Source organism: Lepisosteus platostomus, chromosome 9, assembly GCF_059453375.1.
Source record: "Lepisosteus platostomus isolate fLepPlt1 chromosome 9, fLepPlt1.hap1, whole genome shotgun sequence".
Taxonomy (NCBI): domain Eukaryota; kingdom Metazoa; phylum Chordata; class Actinopteri; order Semionotiformes; family Lepisosteidae; genus Lepisosteus; species Lepisosteus platostomus.
The window spans coordinates 52114844-52140537 of NC_142619.1; the positions used below are offsets into that span (position 1 = coordinate 52114844).

The 25694-nt window shown below is 34.7% G+C and overlaps 1 long non-coding RNA gene across 2 annotated transcripts; it reads right to left on the reverse strand.

The window, feature by feature from the left end:
- Nucleotides 1-279: 279 nt before the first annotated feature.
- On the reverse strand, nucleotides 280-20397 carry LOC148655209 (uncharacterized). Of its 2 annotated transcripts, none has more exons than XR_015941216.1 (4): nucleotides 20158-20397; nucleotides 19158-19205; nucleotides 15667-15748; nucleotides 280-1392 (listed from the first exon to the last, which is right to left on the reverse strand). It is a non-coding gene; the product is annotated as an uncharacterized LOC148655209 (long non-coding RNA). The 2 variants fall into 2 exon arrangements; XR_015941217.1 differs by having other exon boundaries at nucleotides 280-1422.
- Nucleotides 20398-25694: the final 5297 nt, after the last annotated feature.

The window sequence follows — 25694 nt, forward strand, 5'->3', positions numbered from 1 at the left end:
CATTCTCAGATTCATGATCACAGTTAAGATGCTGGTTTCGTTACAGAAATTCCCTTTAATGTTGTTGTATCAAATAAAAAATATTCTGTTTTTATTGACTGTTGTGAAAGTGTTTTATATATTCTAATTAGAAGTATTTTGATACTCTTAATGAATCTATCTGCTGATAGTTTGTAATTGGGTATGTAGGTATTTGCGTTGCAGGTATATTATTGTAAAGCATTGAACTTCTGTAGCCAAGGGATAATCCTGGAAGAATAAGCAGACCTCAGACTGGAGTATCAAGGAATATCACAGCTTTTATCAGGAGTAGGTTGGACATGCACAGCAAAGAAAGAAATGTATTGCAGCAAAAAAGCATGATCAATAAATCACTTGCATATTAATTTCAAACACGCCACATTCAAGAAAACAGTGATAAAATAAATACATACAGTAGATCATATTAAGGACATCTTTTCTACGTGGAGTTTTGATATAAGAATGCTCAGTTACAGTATACATACCTCTTATTCAGTTCCTTCATTTCAGTGCATGGATTTTTTCTTAAAAAAACAGGTAATTACTGCCACCTGCAGGATTGCAATACTTACCACTAAGCATCATTGCAATGTATCCCACACTAAAACTCAAATTAGCAGGAATATTAAATGTGAAATCATTTTTTTAATCTGCATCCACTTTTTCCCAGTTTCCAACATTCCACTAATTACCAAATTCCCAAGCTTACAAGCTCCGAACAGTGAAATTCACGTTTTACTACTGTATGTTCTTTCTCTTATTGTGAAATTAATGTACTGGTCATCAACTGCAGAGTGAGTCACACACTATATCAAGATGATAAGTTGTGTCAGTACTATAGCAGTACTAACTGCACTGAAAATATATGAGAAACAAGGGAGAGGACTAAAACTGATCCTTAGTTTTAATACAATATGAAGGATCATTTTACTGTTAGTGTTGAGCTACCAAACAGGGACTTAAGAGAGGGCAGTGAGCTGATCATACATTAAGAGGTTAGAGCAGGAAGGTGTGTGAGCATGAAGTCTGCAAAAGAAACAAGAAGAGGATAATTTTTCCTCAAAAGAAAAAAAAGAAGCTGAGTGAAGGGCAGCATACTGTAGTGACGTGGCAGTTATCACTGCTGACTCAGCTTAGGTTGTTAGCTTCTGCATTGGTTTTCCTACAGTATAAGCTTCCAATAACATCTTGAGTAGCTGGGTTTGATTTGGGTGATCTCTGACTGTCCCTTTTTCCTGTTGCAATATGGTGGACTGGTGTCCCATCTTGGCTGAAGTCACCCACGTGCTCTTCATCCTGCCTTCTGTCCTATGTTCCTGGGGCAGGCTCTAGGTTGGTGAAACCGTCACTGGGATGAACGGATTTCTGATTCTAGATGGAAAAAGGAAAAAAACATACAGCCTACCCAGATGTTATTGTACACTGTTGTTTCCTTTTCAACGTCTACTTGCACATGAAAGCTTGTTATTTTTCTCTACAAAATTGGACATGATACATTCTTTTTTAATTATTATTTTTTAATTCAAAGGTATTAAACCTACGTAAATTGTGAAGGAAACTGTATGACACACACAAAAAAACAATCACTAAGGCTGAATTGCACATTTATATAATTTATTTGTTCTTAAACTAAACTCACATATATAGTACAGGTTATACAGTTGTACTGTATGCAAACGTTTGAGCATCCCTGGTCAAATAGCATGTTTCACTGAATCTCTAAGTATAAAGGAAGTTAATACAACCAAACTTAAATATGGAACAAACTTAAACATGGCATATTTCTGCATATTTTAGTGACAATTACTTTTTATTTGCTGAATTGAACAGACTGGATACCCTTCAAGTTGATTCATTAATACTTTTTTTAATGTCTCAAAACATGATGGACTCATTAGGCCTTAAATTAAGCCAGGTGAAGACTTGGTTCTCTGACCCTTCTAACCTCTCAGGATGTTTTACCACTCTCAACAACCATGGGCTCCCCTAAGCAGCTGACTGAGGGCTTAAAAATAAAGATAATTGATTCTTACAAAGCAAGGGAAGGCTATAAAAATCTAAAAATAGATATCTAAACACTTCCAGCATGGAATTTCCACTGTCAGAAACATCATTAAAAACGGAAGTTACGGGAAACTGTTGAAGTCAAGGCAAGATCTGGAATACCCAGAAAAACGTCTGATAGAGTTGCTTGTAAACTGGTCAGATATGCAAAGCAGAACCCACATATCACTGCAAAGGACCCGCAGAAAGGTTTAGCTGACACCAGAGCCGTGGTTCACAGGAACACAGTACAATGTTGCTTACATAAAAATGATTTGCATGGATGAGCTGTCAGAAGGAACTTCCTTTCTTACGATCTCATCACAGAAGGTTAAATCTGAAGTACAGTATGCATAACAATACTTAGATAAGACAGAAACATTTTAGAATAAAGTGCTGTGGACAGATGAAACAAAAATTGAACGTTTAGGCCAGAACTACAAAATATAAGCATTTGAAGAAAAGAACACCTTGCCAACCGTTAAGCATGGGGGTGGATCTGTTATGCTTTGGGGTTGTGTGGCAGCCAGTGGCACAGGAGATATTGTGCAGGTGGAAGGAAGAATGGATTCAACTAAATATCAACAAATCCTAGAAGGTAATGTCCCATAGTCAGTAAAGAAGCGTTATGAGCACAGCCAGCACCTTCACCATTTAAACTCTCTGCTCACTCCAAACCTACGCTCTGTATTAGAAATCTTTCCGCCTCCTGAACTCTTGGTACTTACGACCCTCTACACCTTGCTCTCTTGGACCTCGCCTATTGCACCCCTATCCAACTGGTACCTTTCTACCATTCTTTCGTCTCGCCCTTCTCAGATTGTTAGCCTAGAATTCCTCTCTGGACTCGACTACTCTTGTGCCTCGCCCTTCTTGGACTTGTTCACCTCAGACTCTGTCAGAGACCTGCACAGGGTTTGTAAAACTCATCGTAACAAGAAGTCGAAGTTGAAAAGAGGTTGTATATTTCAGCAAGACAATGATCCAACACATACCTCACAATTAACCTTGAAGTACTTACAGGAATGAAAGATTAAGGTTTTGGAATGGCCTTGACCGTCCCCATTCCTGAATATTATTGAAAATCTTTGGGGAGATTCATGAAGTGCCGGCAGGAAGACCTAAGAATATGATAGAAGAGTTCTGCAAGGAAGAGTGGGAAAAAATTCCTGAAGCAAGAACAGAAAGACTTTTAGTTGGCTACAAGAAATGTTTGGAAGCTGTGATTTCTGTCAAAGGAGGTGCTAGAAAGTACTGACTCACTGGGTGCCCAAATGTCTGCAAATGACACATTCACTGTTTTATTTTTTTCAGTCTCTTAAATGCAGCAGATAAATAGTAATTCTGAAATTCTTCAAATAGCAAATGTACAGAAATATGTCATGTTTAAATTTGTATCTCATGAAGAGATTGTGTTAATTTCTTTTAAGAGATTCTATGAAACTTGCAATTTGACCTGGGGTGTCCAAACCTTTGCATACAACTGTATGTACAATTAGATTACATATCGATTATTCATGTTTTTATGATTACAATCATCTATGCAACAGCACATTGGATACAAAAGCTGTACCACAAAAAATAGTTTCATAGAGAAATAAGCAGCTGCCATAAATTAAGGGAAATAAGAATATGTTTAGAATGGATAACTGAACTCCATAAAAAATGAGAATCATTCGTTGTAAATAAACTCCAATGGAAACACATGTCCAAAAACATTCAGCTCTTTGGAAGTGAAATAGAACCCTTCTGAACTATACATGTGACTCACACACATCAACTATCAGTGGGGAAGTCACATCATAGATGAGGATTATTGCTAGGCTATGCTTGGTGAAGTCCAAATGGGAAATTTGGCCAGGATGCTGGGGTAACACTCCTACTCTCTTCGAGAACCAACCTGGAATTTGTATGATCACAGAGAGCAGGGACCTCAGTTTTAGGATGGCATCTTTTTACAGTATAATGTCCCCCATCACTATACTGGTGAGCACCCCCTACTGGCCCCTCTAATACCTCTTCCACCGGCAACCTTAGTTTTTTCCAGGAGGTCTCCCATCCAGGTGCTGACCAGGCTCACACCTGCTTAGCCATTATCCATTATCATGATTAAGATTAGATAAGTCTTCAAATAATGCAGGCAAATACTCATTGATCTCAACAAAGTAGGAACTAGCCATAAAAACCCAGACAAAGCTGAATCTACCACTTTCCACTATAGTATCATATTTCCACCTGGTTCCTCTGTCAAGAATCTGAAACGTTGTCGTAAAATGGACATTTCAGCACTACAATGATCCAAAGAGTACATCAAAATTGACAAAGATGTCAAGACAAAGACAAAATGCACACAAAATGTTCTCATTTGGCTATGTCCAGACCACAATCCAGTCAAACATTTTTGGTTCGAACACTAAAGATCACAAACTGAAATCAAAGAGTGTGGAGCACTAGGACAATTCTGCCTGGGTGAATGATCAAAGATCTTCACAAAGAAGTATCAGAACCTTATTGCACACTATAGGTGGTGACTTTTCAGTATGATGCATGCCAGAAAAGGGTTTACAAAATACTGACTACAGGGGTGTTAATAAATAACATTAATTTTTATTTATAATCAATAAGACTTTTCTCTGAGTAATACCATTAAGATAAAATTTTTTTTTTAACAAGGCACATTATCCAGTGCCAGTGTGCCAGTGCTGGCATAAAACTTCACCCTTTCTTGCTGGATGAGCTTTTCTCATTCTCCCTGTGTCTCTCTCCTTTACTACTCTATCTCTCCATTAAAGTATCTTTCCATTCACTTCCAAGTATGATGAGAAAAGGTCAGTTCAAGTGCTGTTAGTGCTCTATATACAGTATTTTCTTACTGCCATCTTTGTTAGCTTATACATTTTCTTGAGCATCGTATGGGTAAACTCCTTATGTTGATTAACAAATTCATAATGCAAGAAATTGTATAGGGCTAATAAAGAAACATTATTATTATTATTATTATTAACAATTTTTGTCATTAACAAAACTTGCCAATAGAGGGTTTACCATGAAGCCTAGAGGCTATAAATGTTTTGTGACCCAAATTGAAGGAAATCTAGATACTGTATGTATATCTGCTATCTATGTTTTGCAGCAGATTACAGATGCTATCGCGTAGGATTCTGTTCCACACCTCTCATAGACCACAGCCAAGCATATGTCTGTTCTCTGGTCTCTGAACCCTTGATGCCACATATCATCCCAGGTCATCACAACAGATGTCAAATGGGGCTAGATGTAGGGACTCCACAGTATAACTGTAATGTTCTCATTTCTCAAGACAGCTCTGATTAGCAGTATGAAGCTGTGCATTGTGAAGTTTTGTTTTTCCAAATCGCATGGTGTTGTTGATGGATTGTGTTTGGCTGCAACATCTTACCAGTTTATAAATTGCTGGTTATGAAAACTTAGATTTAGTTCAATGTGCACGATATTGATGGCATAAAGGCATTGCTTCGTAGATACGCAGGACAAATTGGTAATTTTATGTATTTGTCTCTTGAGATTTTCATCAGGCTTGACATTCAAAAGGTTAAATCACCTTATCATCTGTGCCAATTCCACCCTCTCACAAATAAGGGGTTGATGTATAGATTTATACAGTACAACAATGTTACTAGAGTTTATCACTGCAAGTCATGAATAAACAATTAATCAAAGTGACACCACAGACATTTATGCAATCTTATATTGCAACATATATTTTGTTTCTAAAACCAGACCTGCATCGAGTGATACATTTCTTATGATGTTCAATATATATTTGAGAAACTTACTGTGGCTATACATAAATATGTGCTTCAAATATAAAATTGAGTCCTATTTTATGGATTAATGATTATGAATAATTTTGTTGTTTAAAAGTTGACAATACATTTGGGGATTTTTGATACATTATTAAAAATGTCTTACTACTCTACATAAGGGGAAGTTAGTCGTGTGCTTCAATATCCTCTAGAGGGCAGCAGCTCTTATTTTGGGTTTGTTACAATTGAGCAAATTCTCTTAGAGAGTACTGCTCTTAGAACTAAATAGAGTTTGTTTCAGTGTGTGTAGTAGGTTCACACAGAGCCGTGAGATAGTCCTGTTAGGGCATAGCTTTCAGTTTGTTGCTATTGACCAAATATCAGATCTAGTTACCCTGTCTAAATGATTATCCCCTTGCATTAATATATAGCCACAATATACAGCATGTTTACTACAAACAGAGGGGTAATATTAAATATGTCAAATATGGCAATTAATGTGAACTTTTCTCCTCCCTTTTTTGAAAGAAAGAGTATGTACAGTATATCAAATCATTTATCTTCCTGTAAGTGCTAAACTACAATACTGCTATGCTTGAGACTTAAGACTACAAGACAGCAGGTTCCTTGATAAAATGCATTATGTTCATTCATTTGCAGTGGATAACTACAGGCTATGTATTTAGACAACTTTAGGTTGTGGAGGTACTCCTAAAGGAGTACTATAGACAGTTTTTTATATCTTTAGTATATTATGAAATTTATAAACATTGATGCTTTTTTAAAAAAACAGCCAATTATTCAATTGAAACAAGATGAAGTACTGTAGGTATTCAAAGCCAATGAGACATTATTACCCCTAATATTTTTAGGTTTTAATCCTAACACACTCCAAGAATTTGTTTGTTTTATGTAAAATCATTGTTTTATTTTGATTTCATATTTCTTCTTTAATGTAATAATGGGCAGTGAAAAAAAGTCCCCTCGTGAGTCACTCCTAGTACTGTAAATGTTATGCTGAATAAGAAATGTATTTATTTTTTATGGCAGATTTTGGTTTTAGGCATTTTAGATATTACGTTTTTAATGAAATGTTTTATTGTTATTCTTTTAAACCTTAAAATCAATTTAAAATAGATTGATTATCTTAATAATAGGTGATACCTAAAAACTTGAATGAACCTGAATGCAAAAAAGGAAATGACATTTTGAGACCATTTACCATTCTGCTAGGGTGAAACAACCAGTTTATACAGAAGAGGAAGTTTTTCATTCATATTTTTAGCTAGCTTAGGCTTTGAACATTAAGAACTAAAATTTGATACTTTTGATACTTTATACTCTTTTCTTACTAGAAGCATATCGCATATCTAAAAATGTTGAACATCAATTCTTTTGAATTGAGACCCTTGAATATTGTGCCAGTTAATCAACTGCAGGAAGGTATAATATAAGTGCTCACTGTACATATCAGTAACATAAAATTAACTTTTTTGGGAAGAAAAAAGAAACATGACTTGCTAAAGAATGTGTGGGTGTCTTGCCATCAAAGAGTGGCAAGGATCAAGATAAAGCCACTCATTACACTGTACCAATCTGTATTTTCTAATGCTTTAGATGCTTCTTTTTATGAGTGTATCAAACTAATGAAATCTTTAGTGACAGTGTTACACGCAATATATGACTTACTCTATATTTTAATATGTGTAATTATTCTCGCAATCGTAATAGTTTTCTTCTAAATATTTAGAGAATACACATTTGAAATATAGATTAGCAATGACAAAAGGGAACAGCAATGCAGCATCATTGCCTTATGCAACAGCAATACCAGTTTACAGAAAAGAATATACAGCACTCTAAAATACAGTCTGCTTTGACAAAAGCAATACAAGGAACATTAATTAAAATGACAATTTAAACATTCTATAGTTAGGGTCTAAATGAAGGTATCCAGAGATTTATTATAAAAAAGGAATCTGGTCTGTGCATGGCAGGCATCGCCCCGTAGCCTGTCAATTGTTCACTTATGAAAAAGGCAGGTATAATAATTGGGCTCTCACTAATGACTTAGTATGATTCAATATTGCAACAGATAGGCTTACATGTGGCAAAGTTAATTGCTTATTATGTGCAGTGTTGTAGCTCAGAGACAGAGTATTTCATGTTGCTCTACATCTGTACTTAATTCTCTCATTGGAAAAGCTGCTATAACTGTTTCTATCACGCTTTTGCATCTCCTTGGATCACAGGGGACATTTAGTCAAAATATCCACCGAAGCACTAAACACATTTAAAAAAAATATGATTCTTATTAACATATTCCTCTTTATTATCTCTCACGGAAGCAATGTAGATGGCAGTGTAGCTGATCAGCGACACTGGTTTGTCTGGAAAATTATACTTAACAATGATTTTAAAAGTGTTTGCAGATACATTTTAGTTGGCAGCTATAATGGAAAACCACATGCTAATAAAGCAGGTGTTGTTTCCTGCCTCGAAGGAGACAGCAATGTTGAACACATAAATGAATTACAGGTAGTGGACTCATTAGTGAGTGTGGAATTATCCTCAGCTGCATACCGTATAAAGGTTTACTAAGAGAAAAAGTCGTGACTGTACAGGAGGAAATGGTTTGTTGAGTTTTAACAAAGGTGAGTGGTAGAGGTTTGAATTTTTTATTTTTTAACTAAAGGAGAGTGTCTGTTACTTCTCAATGGCTAAAAGCAAAACAAAGTACTGTATGCTGATCCTAACTGAACATTGATGAAGGAATCAAGAAGAAATAATAAACTACACAGACCATTATGAATTGAATGGGCTAAATAGTCTGATTTATTCAAACAAACCAGTAAAAAGAGGCTGAGACTTGCACATCTGTGTACTTTTTCGCTGACACCACCATCCATTAGTTGTTTTGCACATAATTAATTTGATATCTGTGATGAATGTAACTGCCTTCAGACTTAATGGTGTCAGCTTTGTAATAATGTAAGAAATCTCACATTCTAAAACTTTAGGAGGACATACAGAACATTTGGTACATCCCAAATGCTCTAATTGCGCACCAAATAAAAAAGTTTGCACAAAAACAAAAGGTGCACTTACACACATTTTCCTCTTTCTTCACATTTAGAATGTATTTCAAGTCAAAACAAAGTTTTTCTCATCCAAAAACATTAGGCTCAAAAACTATTTACTGTACATGTAAGGAGTGTGAATATGCTTATCAGAGCTACTGTATATGGCCAGATAAACTGACTTCAAAGTCAGTATTTTGAAGTATGCCTTCAAAGTATTTTAAATAATAAATTATATACTGTACATAAGTGCAAAAAATATTGTTGCAGACTCAGACCTATTTAACATGTAATAGTGTCAAATAGTTATATTATAATAATATTATAATTGGCCGATAGTATATTTCAACACATTTTAGGAACAAAATATGATTATTACTGTGGTTTGAAAGTCATTTTCCTCTGTGTCAAAAAAGAGAAGCATTTATTTGTTTTATCCTTTGGATTAAGTCCTGACTATTTGAAGACATTCAAGGTCCTTTAGCACTGATTGCAAGAGTTAGGGTGTTAATTGTGATGTCCTGACTAAATTCCATCTCAGACTTTAAGAATCTGGCCTGCCTATAGTTTCCCCTTCATTTAATTATTGACACAACTTTGAACTTTTCCATCTGATCTGCTGTGAAGTGGGACAGCTAGTGCATAATGGTAAACATTGGAGACCTACTTTATCTACCCCAGGAGGAGTGATGGAAGAAATGGGTACCATCACATATGTAAAAGTGAAAATCCCTTGGAAGATTTGGGATGTAAGCTACTAGATAATAAATAACAATGCAACTATAATGCTATTATTCCTGTACCAGCTACAGCAGCCTTATATGTACTATACCATGTGTAATGTACATCAATCTCAAATTTCATATCATAGCTCATTGAATGACCAGCCTGTATTTTAATTATTTGCCTGTTGACTCACACAGAAGTCCTAAATACTGAACATCAGACATGAATTTATAGTCATGTAAAATTTATAGTAATAGTAAAGATTTTGCTCTCTCTTGGGGACCAGGGTTATGAAGGAAATCTAAATTCTCTATCCACTTCAGAGACAGCCATTAACACATGGATACTGAAACAAACACCACCTGTTTGATATTACGTGTTCGCTCTGCATAACAACTGCTCCAAATTCGGGAGTGACACCATCAGTTATGCTCAGTTTGCTAAAGTGTGTATCAAACATTTGGGCTAAAAACCAGATAACAGCCCTGCAGTTGTCCCTGACATTGACTCCTCAGGAGAGAACCCAGAAAGCACAAATACTGTCTTCAGTCCTGACTGAAAAATATTTATAGACATAAGACTCAGAGAGCTTGCTCTTTCTCATCTGCAGCAGCTGAAGGGAATACAGGATTCATGGGAAAGATGTCATTGTTTTTGGACAGGGCTGTCCCATTCTGGTCCTGGAAATCTGGTGTCTCGTCAGGTTTTCATTCCAACTTTACTCTTAATGAGCTAAATCTAAGTCTTGGCTTATTCAAGGCCACTCAACATCGTTTTTCCATTTCTTGAAGTGCTGTTTTAAGGAGACATAGAAAACGTGTAGATACACTAGTCTTTCTGTGTTCATGTTAATCAATTCTGCATCTTCAAGTTCTTCCTACATTTGATTGAGCAGTCTCAATCTCTGATGCTAATTTTATGCCAAATGGCATAAATTGTAACAATGTCTGACAAAGGTGCCATTAAATGTACAATTCTGAGCTTTCTTTATGTAGTCGTACATGCCAGTAGCCACACTGGGCATCCAGTATGCTAAATACTTTGTCTTAAAAATTGTCAGTAGAATTGTCCCCATTGGGGAGTGTTCTCTCTCAATTACAGCACTCAGATCCCAGAGTCTATGAATATCTGTACCTTCTCACACTCTTTGTGACCATTGTGTGATCATGTTGTGTCTGTTCTACCTGTTCTATCACTTCAGGTCTTTCCAACCACTTCAGTTTCTTCTGGACTTTTGCTCTGAGTGCTACATGAACATGGATGTCATGGAACAAAAGACTGGCAGTTGGTAATGGAATTTAAAATACTGTGGTGTGTAGTGATGTGTAAGTGGGATTAGGAAAGACAAAATAGAGCCTGGAGTTCTTCTTTACCATGTAACTATTTGAACTCCTAACCTGTAATCATTTATTATGACCCAGATGCCACTGTATGCACTCTGATTTTAGCATTCATTATGCAATCAGATTAATGAGTGTGATTAAATTCAATATGTTTATGGATGCAAAACAATAAACTGAATGAGTTAAAGAAAATAAAACAAAATGGATGTAAGAATTACTTAGAAAAAATTACCTTTAGTTCAACCTGGTGTACTGATGGATATACAGTAGCTTATGTTTGCAAAACCTGCAATTGTCCTTGCACAGATAACAATAGACCAATATTAAATAACTTTAAAGGACATAAAATGAAAGGCTGAGACTGATACTGGTGAGAGGGAGATTTATGTAAAAACATGCTACTGTAGGTAAAAGAAAGCTTAAAAATGCTCCTATGCTGTAATTGTTAATTATACATTACAATTGATCTGTTTTAATAATCCTCTAGAAAAAGTTGACCCTCCCAAGATATGTGGATTTCTCAATAAGGATGCAATAAACTCATGGCAATTCATGCAGGAAGTCAAATGAGGAAGTAAATGTATACCGAGCATCAGTATTGGCAAAGTATAGCCCAGAAAGCACACAAAATTAATGTGTATTTACCCTGATCAGTTGAAAAACAAAACACATTTAATACAACCAGATCATTATTTTTTAAGGCAATCGGATATTCTACCTGAAACAAGCAAAATGTTCCCGCACCCATAATAAGCAAGTTGTGAAAAGTTGACACATGTACACGTTCCTGATGACCATTGTCATATAAAGAAAGCTAGGGTGTCAAATGAAAGACTGATGCAACTTGCACATTGATGACACTAAAAAGCCCTCTGTACCTGGCCAAGCACAGATTCATCAATAATCTTGAACCCACCAAACCCAGGTTTCCCACTGCCTAAGAGCTCAAAGTCATGTCCCTTGCATATTCAAAATGTCAAATATGCACCATATACACAAAACGTATAAGAAAGAAACATAAGCAAGGTTACAGAAATCTTACAGCAAGTCACAATCTTTTTGATAACTATTTTAATTATTCCTGCACTAGACTCTTATTTAAAACTATTTAAAATTTTAATTCAAGTGCATTTTGATTCTTAAAGTCGTTATTATTGTAAACTAAATGGTGAGCACTTTTACACTCAAAACTGGATGATGCAAATTTTTATTTTAACAAGCAAGTGTTAAAATTACAAACAAGTGTACAGTAATACCACAGAGATTGAAACTGGACACTAAAGAGGACAGAGGCTTTTTCAACACACATATAAAAATAAAACATGAAGTCAACAAATATTTCTGTTTTATTTGGGAGGATAATTTCTATTATGGGAAAATACCTCTTAAATGTAATGTTACAAATGTAAAATATTTAATAATTTTAATATTTGAAAGGCAATGCAAATGTTTGTAAGCTTATATACTGTATGAAACTGCACAGTTTATTAGAATATTAGCATTCAGATGTAAATATGATGTGATAGGACATGACATTTTTCATATGCCTGAATAGCTCTTTATAGAGAAGACTCACAGTCCATTTAACAGTCCATGGTACATATAGTATTGAAAAACAAAGAAATCAAAACATTAAAGTTCTGGAGTCTAGTGAAAAAAAAGGAAGAAATGACAACAGTAGAATCATCACTCTTGAAAGGCTTTATTATCTGCCCCCCATAGATCTATAGTCATCAAAATTAAATATCCCATTGCTACTTAAATTTTACTTTTCTGGTTTGTTTAAATATCCTGTGCACATCTGCAAAATACCGTCCTCTATTCATAATGCCAAATTATTTACATATTTAAATGGTGTAGTAGCTTTACTACTGAGAGGCAGCAGTGTACTATTACCATCGTTTCTGTTTGTATTATGCCAGTGTGCAAGTGATTGAGTACGGGTGATATCTTTCAGTTGTGGCAAGATCATTAGGTCTCAAAAAAGATGTACAAAAATCATTTGTGGTTACGTCTATCTTTATTTATTAAATTGTTATGGAAGAATTTATGACTGACAGCATTTTACTAAAGGTGTCTTTCATTTTCTGTTTTTCATATTTGGTTTTCATTAAAAGTCTCAGTGAATTAGGACATCTGAAGTCTTTCATGATTTAAGATGTTTATTGTAAGTAGATTACACAAGTTGATATTACAGGGAGCCGAATCTAAGCATACAAGGCTCTTCTTTATGTACAGGGGTGTGAGATTCTGGCACATGTTGTCAAGAAGTGTTACTGGAACTCAAACGCCAGCCTCTTGTCAGAAAGAACTGGGTGGGGGGAATTCTTTAATTCAACTGATGACTGAAAAACTAGATGAGCTATAGGGGCATCACAATACCCTTTTCACTTGTAATCAGTCTTATTTCCTCAAGTAGTTTTGCACAGGTAAGAAAACACATTTATTTTTTTACAAAGTTGAATTTCCCTTTACATTTTTGCATGAATTGAATAACCCTGCATTAACTGAATAACCACTATGTGCATACAATACGCAAACAATGAGAAATGATTCAAAATTATCAACACGTTATTAACTCTTCAGCGTAACTTACATCTGGACTAGTAGAAAACTCTGTTTCTCGGCTGAATGCGTCCTTTGCAGATACTTTTTGGGGTAAGGGCTTCCTGACTACTGGTTCTAGGAACAGCAAGCCCAGACCGCAAAAAGATCCAAAAAGGACAAGGATTCTTCCACACCGAATTATTTTCTTTGGTAAGACTGAAAAACAGAAAATCTGATTGTGTGGGAAAATAAATTTACAGAGCATTACCAATAAAGCTTACAGGTTTATGAGCTGGTCTCACTATGACTGAGCAAGTAAATTAGTCTCAGGTCAGTGCTCAATGAACTGTCAAAATATTGTCAACTTAAAACTTACATGTTGCATAACTAAATGTTGGGTGAAAATAAGGAATAATCTTGAAAAAATTAACATCACCTTTCTTTGAAAAGGCGTGTGGAGAAATAATTGGTACAAATGTGTCCATACTGTTATTAAGCACTCCTTTAAAATGTAAAGGGAAGTAGAGTAAAATGTTTTTAGATTTGATTGAAAGTAGTTTCTTTCAAAGATTCAAAAGCATCAGTCATAAATGAGCATTCCATGCGTTAATGAATATTGGCACATTCACATTTTTAGTAAGTGGCCTGGCAGTTACTTTAATATGACCAACTAAATAGCATTAAAGATTTAATCAAATTGGTCAAATACTGGGTCAACTAGTTGTGAGAGTTTGAGGATAAAACACACACAACAAACAGACATGACAGAATATATAAGTATTAATACAATTCTAATGGTAAGGCTAGAAGTACAGTTTAGAATGACATTTCTGTTCAGGAATCTTTACAACACTCAGTCCACAAAGCACTGTATGAAATAATGAATTGGAAGGACTTACTGGACATTATAACAATGTATACTCTGGCTTTATTCAACTGCTTATTACAAGAAATTAAATTATTACAAGAGTACCGGTACTGAAATCACACTCTGCTCATGTAAAAGTTTATCATTTGTGTGAGAACATGTATTTGTAGATATGTTTTACTGGCATTTTACTTAATTTGTACCTTTTATATATGTGAAGCATGTAGCATTAGAGCAATTGGAAAATTTGGGACAAATTCTGATTTGGGTAAGATTGAGATGAAGAATGCATGGCAAATCAGTTATCATGGCTGCAATAACTGAGATCAAATGTAATGTTCATGCAATTACAGACACTCTTTATAGGAAAGTCTACAGTGTGGAATAAAATTCAAGAAAATACACATTTCATGTAATGGAGTGAAAGCCACAGTCACCAGAAACAGAACACAAAATCATAGCTATCCATATAAAAGTGGATGAGTTAGAAAGTGAAAACCTAAAACAGATTTTACCAAAAGATTAAAAAGATACCAAAGAAGTAGGTATTATGGACATGGTTGCAGCTACAAATCAATTACACATGTCTAAAATATTATATAATAAAATGAGCTCAAATGAGGCATAGACAGCAGTGTTAAAGACAGAAGAAACAATTCCATTAACTTTCTAGTTTTAAGAAGAAAACAAAAAAGAAACATAAATATGAGTGACAGAATGTTGGGGAGTGCCTGTGATAAAAGACTTAGATGAATGTCTGGTGCACAAAAAAAGATAAAGTAAAAAAAAGCTGTGGTATCTGAATAATATCATTGCACTCTGTTTATAATCCAGTACACCCAAGATGATTGCTTTTCAGATCAAGTTTGGATTTATAAGTTGTATGCTTCTAATACAATGGACAGCCTTTTTCACAAAAATGCCGCCATATTTAACTTAAACGACTTAAGAAGGAAGCTCATCTGGTTTAAGCTTAAACATTTTATAGTTATATATAGTTACCATTCAAAATGGACAGGTGAACAAAAATGGACAGGTGAACAAAAATTCACATACAATGTTCTGTGACAGAATGTCAGAATGTGTGCTGACAATGGCTGAGGGATATGTAACACAAAATGCCAATAAACACTGCACATTCTTTTAAAACGAGTTTAGTTTTCATATAATTTAACTATGCATATATCAAAACATTTTCTTCCTTTCCTTCCTCCTGAGATGTTACACCAATCAAAAAGCAGAAAATGTATTACCTTCAGATCTTAATGTATCTCCAAAAGCTGAAGAGCACTGGTAGGGCAATGTTGGGACAGTAGTCACGATATGATTTCAGTTCTGTAGAAAAAGAGTCACTAACAATTAAAATTGATCAAAATAAATTGATTCACATATTATAGATTCCCAATGTTTATAAATTTGTTTATAAAAACAAATTAAATTAAAATCCACTTTCACTGATTTTTATTGACGATTTTTGAGCACTTGTTTTTTAAAGTAATATTTATCTTCAGTTTTACAGTTCTGTCTCAAACACAGCGTCACTTCTCAGTTTCAGTCAAACATACTTAACGTAAATCATCAGGATTTAAGCAACAGGCGCCGACTGTTTGTAATACACTGGTCCCTTAAAACAGTGAATTATAATTTTGTCAAATTTGTGAATCTATCACCCCGTTACTTTTCGTCATTCACATGCTGTGATGAAACACATCTGCAGCAGAGTTTTCACACAAAGATCAGTGGCACAGGTAACTGTTCAGGCATGACATTTTACAAATTCCTTCAATTGTATGTGCAAAATGCAGTCTCGAATTAAAAAAGAGAAAACGTAAATTCATAACAAAAAGATCTTGCACATCTTATACATAGCCCCCATCCACACTGGTGCTACAATTATACAATAATGGGTGTAGTCAACTGCTGCATCAGGCTGTAAAGTCCAAACAAGTTGTTGCAAACCACTACAGATATTACAGAAACACTACAGGTGCATACTGAGATGCTTTAGTGGCAATCATAACATTACGGACCAGGCATGTTTAGGACGCCCATGTTTAGTGATGCCTACACAAGACAGATGGATGAAGGTCATACATCACACATATTCAGAGAGCAGCTCCACTGCCAACTGTACTGCCAAGCAACCAATGTGATGGCCTCTATGTGATGCAGTCATCTATGCAAAATGGTAGTTTTTGTCTTTGTGATGTTGAATTTACCTGCACTGCATATGATGTTTGAGGCACACACACTAGTTAAGGAATGTTTCTACCATTTTAGATATATTTTACTGTACCTTAGCAATACAGTACATCAATTTGCCATTTCAATCAGATTTTTAAGAGAAAGTATAGTTATGTGACAGTGTTTTTACAATCCAAGTAACATAATAACAGCAAATCACCTAAACTCTGTACAATATCATTTAATCTGAAATATTTTTAGTAGAGTCAATAATCTTTAAAAATACTTTATAAATTTAACTTAGAACTTGGCTGGTATGGAATTCAGGTTATTGGCTTGATCAACTAGTGACCAACTAGAAAATTGTTGAAAGTACTGATTTGCATTACAATTGGGGGGGTTTGGTACTGTAACAATGTGAAATTTCAGATACTGAACTAACACCTGGATTTTTAAAAACATTACATTACATTACTTTATATTAACAGGTAAATCAAAGTGTACAGCTTTAAAGTTAGAATTACAGTAGCCATCCATTAAAAATTGTCAAATAGAAAAATGATGTAAAATGTAAGAAATATACTAGTCCCGACAGAGGGAGACACTTCATCTCTTCTTTAGCTAAAATTCAGATAAAGGAAATATTGATCAAAAAAGTGGAGTTGCTGTTTACTGTTAAAATTAGATGTCTATAAAATATTGTAATAATACTTCATAGCAAAATTGTTAAACAAAGCAACAACCGTTAAACCAATTCAAATTACCAGACATCTTGGCAGATCTTGCTAGATTAAAGCAAAATTAATTTAAATAGGTATTTATATTGGTGGATACGGTAAAAATAGACAGCCTGTATAGGATTACAACAAGTTGTAATCACTCCCAGGCCTCCATCTATCTCTCTCAAAATAATTTCTAAGTACATTATACTGTATATGTTTATTAAAAATATTTTCCATTTAATCAAAATGTCTTGCAACTTGCAAAAAGCTCAAATTCTTGGACAGCCTTGCAAAAGGCTGTAATGCTCATGAAATGGTGCCTGTGAAGTATCTGATATTTAAAAACCTTAATCCAATCTAAAGCCAAATTCAATTTAGTGACAGTTACTATTAAAATACATTTACAAAATATGGGTTGTTGATATAGCATTGCTTTTTTGTTACTCTAAATGTAAACGATTTCCATCAAAAACTAAATCAACCACTAAAAAAAGTTAAACTTTAAGGCAATGTAATGTACTGTAGCATGATTTGTGACCTCAATAGCACAGGCACTTTTAATTCATTTACTTATAAAGTTAGATTTGGTAAAATTCGTATATATTTAAATTTTTTGAACTATAGCAATTAGAATTGGTGTAATTAAATAATATAAAAGCTCAGACCTTTTCTTTATCCAATATACAATATTAATCACATTAATACAATTAAAGTGTCTTTTTAATCTGCTTTCGATGTCACTTATAGTAAAATGTACTTAGCATGAACTCTCAAAGATATAAACAATACACAGATTTTGGGCCTGCATACTGTATATGCTGTGCACATTATACATCCTATCCAAGTTTTGAAAAAAAGCAAGTTTCCCTGACTGTAGGACACTGTGTATGGTGTATTTTCTACATTCATATTTTGCCTTTTCTGTTAAATTCACTTTAGAAATAAAATGGTTGTACTGTATGTACTGTATATACGGTATACACTGTACTGTATGTACACATCTGGAAAACTACAGTCTAAAATAGAATTTAATACCTTGGTGACAATTCAATTGATTCTATTTTAACCTGGTATTATGATTTCCTTTAGCATATTGTGTTAAATTGCCAATATTTTGAAATTATGCCAGTAATAATCAATTTTCAAAAATACAATACTTATGAAGGGACATTATTACCCCTGAAATTATATTAATTTATTCTTATGTCTTGAAAAGCGCAAGAAACACTAACTAACAAGTTTTCTAGACGAAGTCTGATCTTTCAGATGTCCGCTTTCAGACCATTTACCTCACCGCCCAACTGCGTCATTTGTATAGTTGTGACATAATCCCCTTTCTGCACAAGACGTTCTAAAATTTAAATAAATTAATTTATTTTCACGTACAATAATTTACCTAACATGATGTCATTGTGTATTCTGGTATTGTACAAAAGTACAATTAAAAACCGTACAATTAAAAAAAAAAAACAAACTTGTTCATTTTTAAGGTCTGGCATCCATTTCTGAAGACGACCTCGTGTTAAGGACCCTAAGCATAACTCAATTTTACAATTTAGTTCAGATATAAAATAATCATATGGATTAAGCATATATATATATATAAAGATTAATAACAATTTAATAACGTCCTTTTCTAAGCAGTAGCCAAATAAGAACTATCTGACAATCGATGCATAGATTGTAGTTTCCATTATCTCGTGTATTTAATATTGTTGCCATGAGCTTTTGAACAATAACTTTTCCCTTGAATTTACGACTGACCTAGGGAACACAGCCTTCTGCAACAACAGATTCGATGTTGATTAAGAAAAAAAATATGATTGGTGAGAGCTGACCGTGGTGCTGAAACTCCTCTTCGGAGGCTGGGGTAAACGCCCTTACATCTGAAATAATGATTGGGAAAGAAAAAAAATCTTATTTCCGTACACACTCATTTGCATTTATAGTGTTTAAAAATGTTTTAAAATATTTTTGTTCATAGCTGAATTGAAAGTTACGTATATAATTAATTATTTATTTTAATGACTGCACCCTGTCTTGACTACTTAATTTGGCTTCAATCAAAGACCGTGATATAGATTCTGATATAATAGTTTTATGATCTTCATACAACCCCTCCATCCCCACCATTATAACCACCATCCAACACCCTATCCCTTTACCATATTCTTCCCATATATAATACATACACATCTTTTATATGTACTGTGCAGTCACGTGTAAACGATTATAAATGGATTCTAGGAAGTTAAAATAAGCTTAAAATAGCAATGATCGACATCAGTGCGATTTTAATGCTTTGTAAAGCATTATAACGTATATCAATCTTGGAAATGCTATTGGAAAAAACATCTGTATTATAGCTCATCACATTCCTTTTATGCTCTCATTATTATTTAATGAAAGCCCACCTTTTTGAACATCACATTACATCACTTAAGCTTAAAACTCAGCATTAACATTTTACTTTTTTTCTAACAGTGATATCTAATTTGGATGTATATGAAGCAAAAATAGAATACACCTTAAAACACGTGCATTACCTATGCATTACCTATATATATCATTCAATAAATTACAGTCCATTCATTAATGTTGTTACCTTTCTGTGTGTGTAAATATTCTGAGTTCCACTACTATCTTAAAGACAATCTTTATGAATAATAAAAAATGTATCACTGTCCATTGACGCTTTATCTCCAAAAAAAGGCAGAAATTCTGAATAGTTTTGCTACCGTACGTACCTTATAGAAAGAGAACAAAAGTTTTACATCAGCTAACACTGTGGATTGCTAAAACAAGAGCTCAAGAAAGAAAATTAAAGCTTCATCTCACCCCGAAACCATTGATCCAAGATACTGAAGTATATAACACAATCCCTGGGAATTCGAGAAAACGCAACATCCGTTTATAACTTCTTTTTTTTCCCCCAGTAACTCAATGGTACGGTTACCGTTTTTACTATATTCTCAATTAATTTATTTTTTGGGGTGCATTTAAAACACATCCATTTTGTTCTTTCCTCGTTTCTGAAAATACTGCAAAATCTAATGGAAGCACTCAATTCCTCCAGTCTGCTATTGACCTGCATTGACGTCATTGCGTCATTAGGTTTCCCGTGGAAACACTGGGGGTCCAAAAATAGTAACACATTAATTCAACCCGAGCGAGGTTGGTGAGAGTGACTATTTGTAACAATCCATAATCCCTCATTTGATTTTTTTTTACAATATACAGCTTTCAAGGACGAGTTGATCACGACTCAGTAGGTTATTTTAAGAAACGAACAGATTGAGAAAGAAGAGAGTCCTTGATTTGTTTTATTTCTGCCTGTAATCAACAATTGTTGTAAGAAGAGAAACAGCGCCACTGGGATAAAAATAGAAAGTGCCTAACAGTCAGCTGTCAAAAGGTGATCCTGCAATGGAGGGAGAAAACCACACTGCGTGGAATTCCTAACAAGAAATGTACACTGGAAACAATACACCGTTTAAACATCGCGAAGGTTTATGCATATCTGCAAGGAAAAGTACTGTTTACTGTGTAAACGTAAAATAAAATCAGAAAGGGGACAAAATGCATTAAAATATATTAAGCACAACAAGAAGATTTTAAATAAAGAGAAATCGTTTTTTCCAACTAACCAATGAAAATGTTAGATTGTTTTAATATTAATTAGTAACCTTCAACTTTCGGGGAACTTCAGGTCCTTTCAGAGTACACATAATTACAAAGCTTATCACCAGACATCATGGAATAGTTTTTGATGGCTCACACCTATTTTACAAACGTCACACATTCACACACACACTCACACATATATATATATCAAAATATTGCACAACATTGAGGCTGACTCATACAGTAACTAGTTGTGTGGTTGCTTGAGGTGCACCTCTCTATATATTAAAGGACACAGTATTTATGACGCCAGACTTAAACAATTAAAATACATTTACGAATACATTTGTCACAAATCTTTTATTCTTGTACCTGTATTCACAATCGGTGAATCTGTATATCATGTGTTAGCATGAATATGTCTATATATATACTGTATATGAAACAGGTGCTAGTTATCCTTCCATTATCAGAAATATTCTTACCCTGGTTAAAGATCACAGAGCTTCCACCAGTCCACTGCAGGGCACAATAAAGGAACATTTTAGAGACAATGAAATTGACCTAAGCAATAACACTTTGAGAAATGGAAATACACTGGGGGACTCAGATAAAAAAAAAGTATATTGCTCACAGATAGTATAGTACATCAGGCTAGAATTGAACCCAGGACCCAAACATTCTGAGGCAGCAACCCATAACCAAAATGTCACAGCAAATGCACTTTAATAATGACAAAATAAATTTGCTGTTTTAGAAAAAAAACTAGATCACATCCCCTGAACCACCAGCACCCCTCTTAGAGCAATTCTTTATTTATGCTAAATACACCTGGGTTTTGGGCCAAGAACAGATTAAAATAAAAAGATTGGTAGTTGGTAAAGTGAAATTAGAAACCTTTATTTAAATTGAGCATGTCCATCAGTTCAGAAGCAGACATCATATACCAATTACAGGTCAGCACCACTAACCATTCATCAGATATCCTGTATAATAAATTAAAAAATAAATGACTCAACTAGGAAAAGAGATCGCTTAGTGCAGGCAGAACCCTATAGAGTCCAGTGACCAAGACAGGAAAAAGTGTTCATGGATCAGCAATGACTGAATACTCCATGAAGGGGGCCAAGAGCCAAGATAAAAGTTTATTTGGTCAGATAATACTAAATTGGAACTTTTAATACAATGTACTAACATGTAATCTGAATGTAACCCAGTGCATCACTCAGTAAACTCATAGATGGGTTCATTAAGTCTAGCGCTGCCCAAGGCTCAAACCTGGGCTTCCTGCTATCCAGTATTTACACATTCCCACTTGGCCAGTAATAAAAATTAACCATTCTAAACCTTAAACTGAAGTAGATGCTTCTGCATTCTCTAATTGCATCTCTTATATAAAAACCTAGATGATTCAAAATTTCTTTCATTTGAACTGTCACAAGACTGAAGTCATGCTACTTCTCACCTCCCATCGCCTATGTAAAGCCAATGCAGTAACCCGATCTGTGGACAGCACTGTGCTTGAATTTTAATCATAATGGAATAATTTAGGGGTGATATTTATACTTGGTCTGACTTTTGACTCTCATGAGCAGAATATTGTAAAAACATTATTCTTCCATCTCACAAATATTGCCAATCTATATACCATATGCTGCCTTTGACTGTGCCAGAAAAATTATCAAGTCAATATATTTGTCTTTTTCAGAATGGATTTCTGCAATGCCCCAATTCACTGCAGTATCTAAATCCACAGTGAACAAACTCCAATATGTCCAGAATTCGACTGCCACTCTGTACAAGCCATTTCTCCTATTTTGGAGTCTTTGCACTGGTTTTCTATCATGTTTCGAGCTGCTTCATGCTCATCTTAAAGGCTCAGTACCTACAGTATCTAACTTATTATGTGTCTGCTCCCCATTCATCAACCTTCGTTCATTTGATTCTCATCTCGTTTATCCCCCGAGTTCATTTACATTCACCCCAAAGCTCAGGAACTCTATACTTGAGTGCATTTAGCTCTAAGCACAAAACCTGCTCAATACCTTAAGCTGGGGCATAAATTCACTTTTCAGCAGGGTTATGATCCAAAAGACGAGGCCACAGTTTTTGGAGACTTTTAGAGAATGACCCCAAAAGACTTGCAGCTGTTATCGCCACCAAAGGTGTTTCCTCCAAATACCGAGTTCAAGGAACTAAAGACATATGCAATCCACATTTTTCATTTTTTTTTGCTTAGATTTGGTTCTCATCTTATACAGTTCATCTTCACTTGGAGTATTCAGATTTTGAATAAAATATGAAGTTTAAAATGATGTGTGTTTCAAACAGAAGTTGAGGAGGAGGTCAAATTCTAATCTTGCTCTTTCCCTTCCTTACACTTATAAGATCTCTGGCTGGAGAAGGTGCTGTGCTAATTTTTTCTATCACCCCTCCCTCCTTCAACCCAGATTCAGCTTTGTAGCTGTTTCTCTCTGGCTTGTCCATCCTATGTGAGGACAGTTGCTGATTGGGATAGCTTTACCTGAATTTAAAAAAAAAACATGTTAGAATTCTAATAGTTGCTCCATTGGATGCATTAGCTTGAGCACTCTATCTCAAGAAAGTGCAGCTGGGAGAGATACAGCTGTGGTACTGTAGGAGCGATTACAAAGCAAATTTGTGTAATGGGAAATGTTCAAGTGGGAGCTGTTCAAGTGAAAAATTAACTGCTTCAAATCCAAGAATGAGCAGCAGTGCCAGCATGATGGCAGTAATGAGCTCCTGCCATAGAGAGAGTGAACCACAGGCTGAGTTGTGAGAATCAGCAAAAGTCAAGTGACACTACTAAACTATTATTAGTAGAGAACTGTACTGAACCCCTTGTATACTTCAGGAGCACCTGAAGTACCAGATGACAGCTACAACTTTAGGTGGAGAAGGGAAACACTCTGTCTGTGCCGTATTATCAGAGAACCAATATCCATGGCTACTCCAGCTGCAGATGAGAAATGCACAACGTCTGGGACAATATCTTGCTGCAATTAACAGGTGCTATGTAGGGGACATATTTAAGTGGGCATGATTCAGGCAGAGCATTCACTTCCAGGCTACATTGAGTTCAAGCAGCAGTTACTAAGTATATTCCTTTTTAAGAAGGACTGGAGAAGACATTCTTTGTTAATTTGGTTTTTCTTTTGAACACTAAATAAAATGGGAAACAAAATAATAAAAACAAAACTAGGACATATCTGTAGTTCTAGTGGGTTAAATGAAATTCAACATGTGGGAGTCTGTTGTGTGTGGAGCAAGACGTAGATAGTTAGTTGTTACTGTGCAGGAAAAAAGACAATAGTGAGTGGTGAATGGGTGAATGTATGTGTCCATGTCTGTTATGTAGGGAGTCAGAGCGAGGTGCGTGATCAGTGTGTGATGACTCTCCTGTAGGGGGATGTGTTTAGCAGGCTGACATGTGTGGACAATTGGACCAGACGAAAGGACTGACGAGCTAGGATCAGAACAGAACCCCAGAGAAACTGCATTGAACCTCTATGCAAAAGGCTACATAAATACTGTTGTGCTGCTTTGAAATAGTTCCCTTTTGAGTTATTAAAATGAATATACAGTAGGCAGAAATGCAGTGCACATCCAGAAAGAACACAGAGATGTTTTATTTTATCCCACTTCATGAGGGGATCCAGAAAACCTGGAATTGCAGTATCGATATGGACATGAGGGACTTTTGTGTTTCTACAATAAAATCCATTCAGTAATAAAACACAATTCTATTTCTTCTGTAATGCCATTTCTCCAGTTTTATTACTTAATCTGTTTAAAATTGCTTTAGAATTTCTAAAATACTCACGAGGATCTATTCTGGGAAGGCTCTTGTTGTAGCTAATCAATATTGTCAATCTGCTGTACACGTTGTTTTCTCAGGAAATAACATCAGAGCATGTTGGCTTTGCTGGAGTACTTTCTCTATACACCCACAATTCAGGATGACTGAACATGTGAACAATAGAAAGTCTCCAAACAAAAGGAGATTATCTGACCCAGCTATATTTTTTGTCTTCTAGTAACTAATTGATCCAAGGATATAATTCAGCCATTTCTTGAAAGAAGAGAGGTCATCAGCTTCAACAACATGGCCTATTCTAGACTCCCACAACCCTTTATGTAAAGAATGCCTCCTGTTCTTATTTTAAATGCACTTCAATGTATTTTCTATTCGTCTATTCTGGCTCATGTTTCACTGTCAATTTTGAAGAAATAATCAGGTTGTTTTTTACAACTAGACTTTTGAAATTGTCTCTTTAGAGAACTAAAATGTTTCAGTTCTTTTAGCCCGTGTAGAATTTTCCTTTAAAAGTAGCATAACATATACCAGAAATGTATTGGGTCACTCTGAACTGATTCCAGAGAAACATGCTTTTTTAATGTGATAATCAAAATTGTAGACAATTAACTACACTCATTAAACATTAATTTTAATTTTCACATCTATTTTAAAATATAAACCATAAGGCTAAAAATAAATATACAAACTATTTTGGTTTAATTTGGAATTAATTTAATCAAAATGAAATCCAAATGTTTCATATTAAAATGAATCCTCTACATGGAGTAAACTATACAGTAAAATAGTGGAATTGGTTAATATATGGGCAGATGAAGAGATTCAGACAAAACTTGAGCTTGAGTTTTTGTTCTTTTTCTTTCATTCTCTCTTTCATTTCATTTTATATTTCTTTTTCTGAAGTTCATTGTTA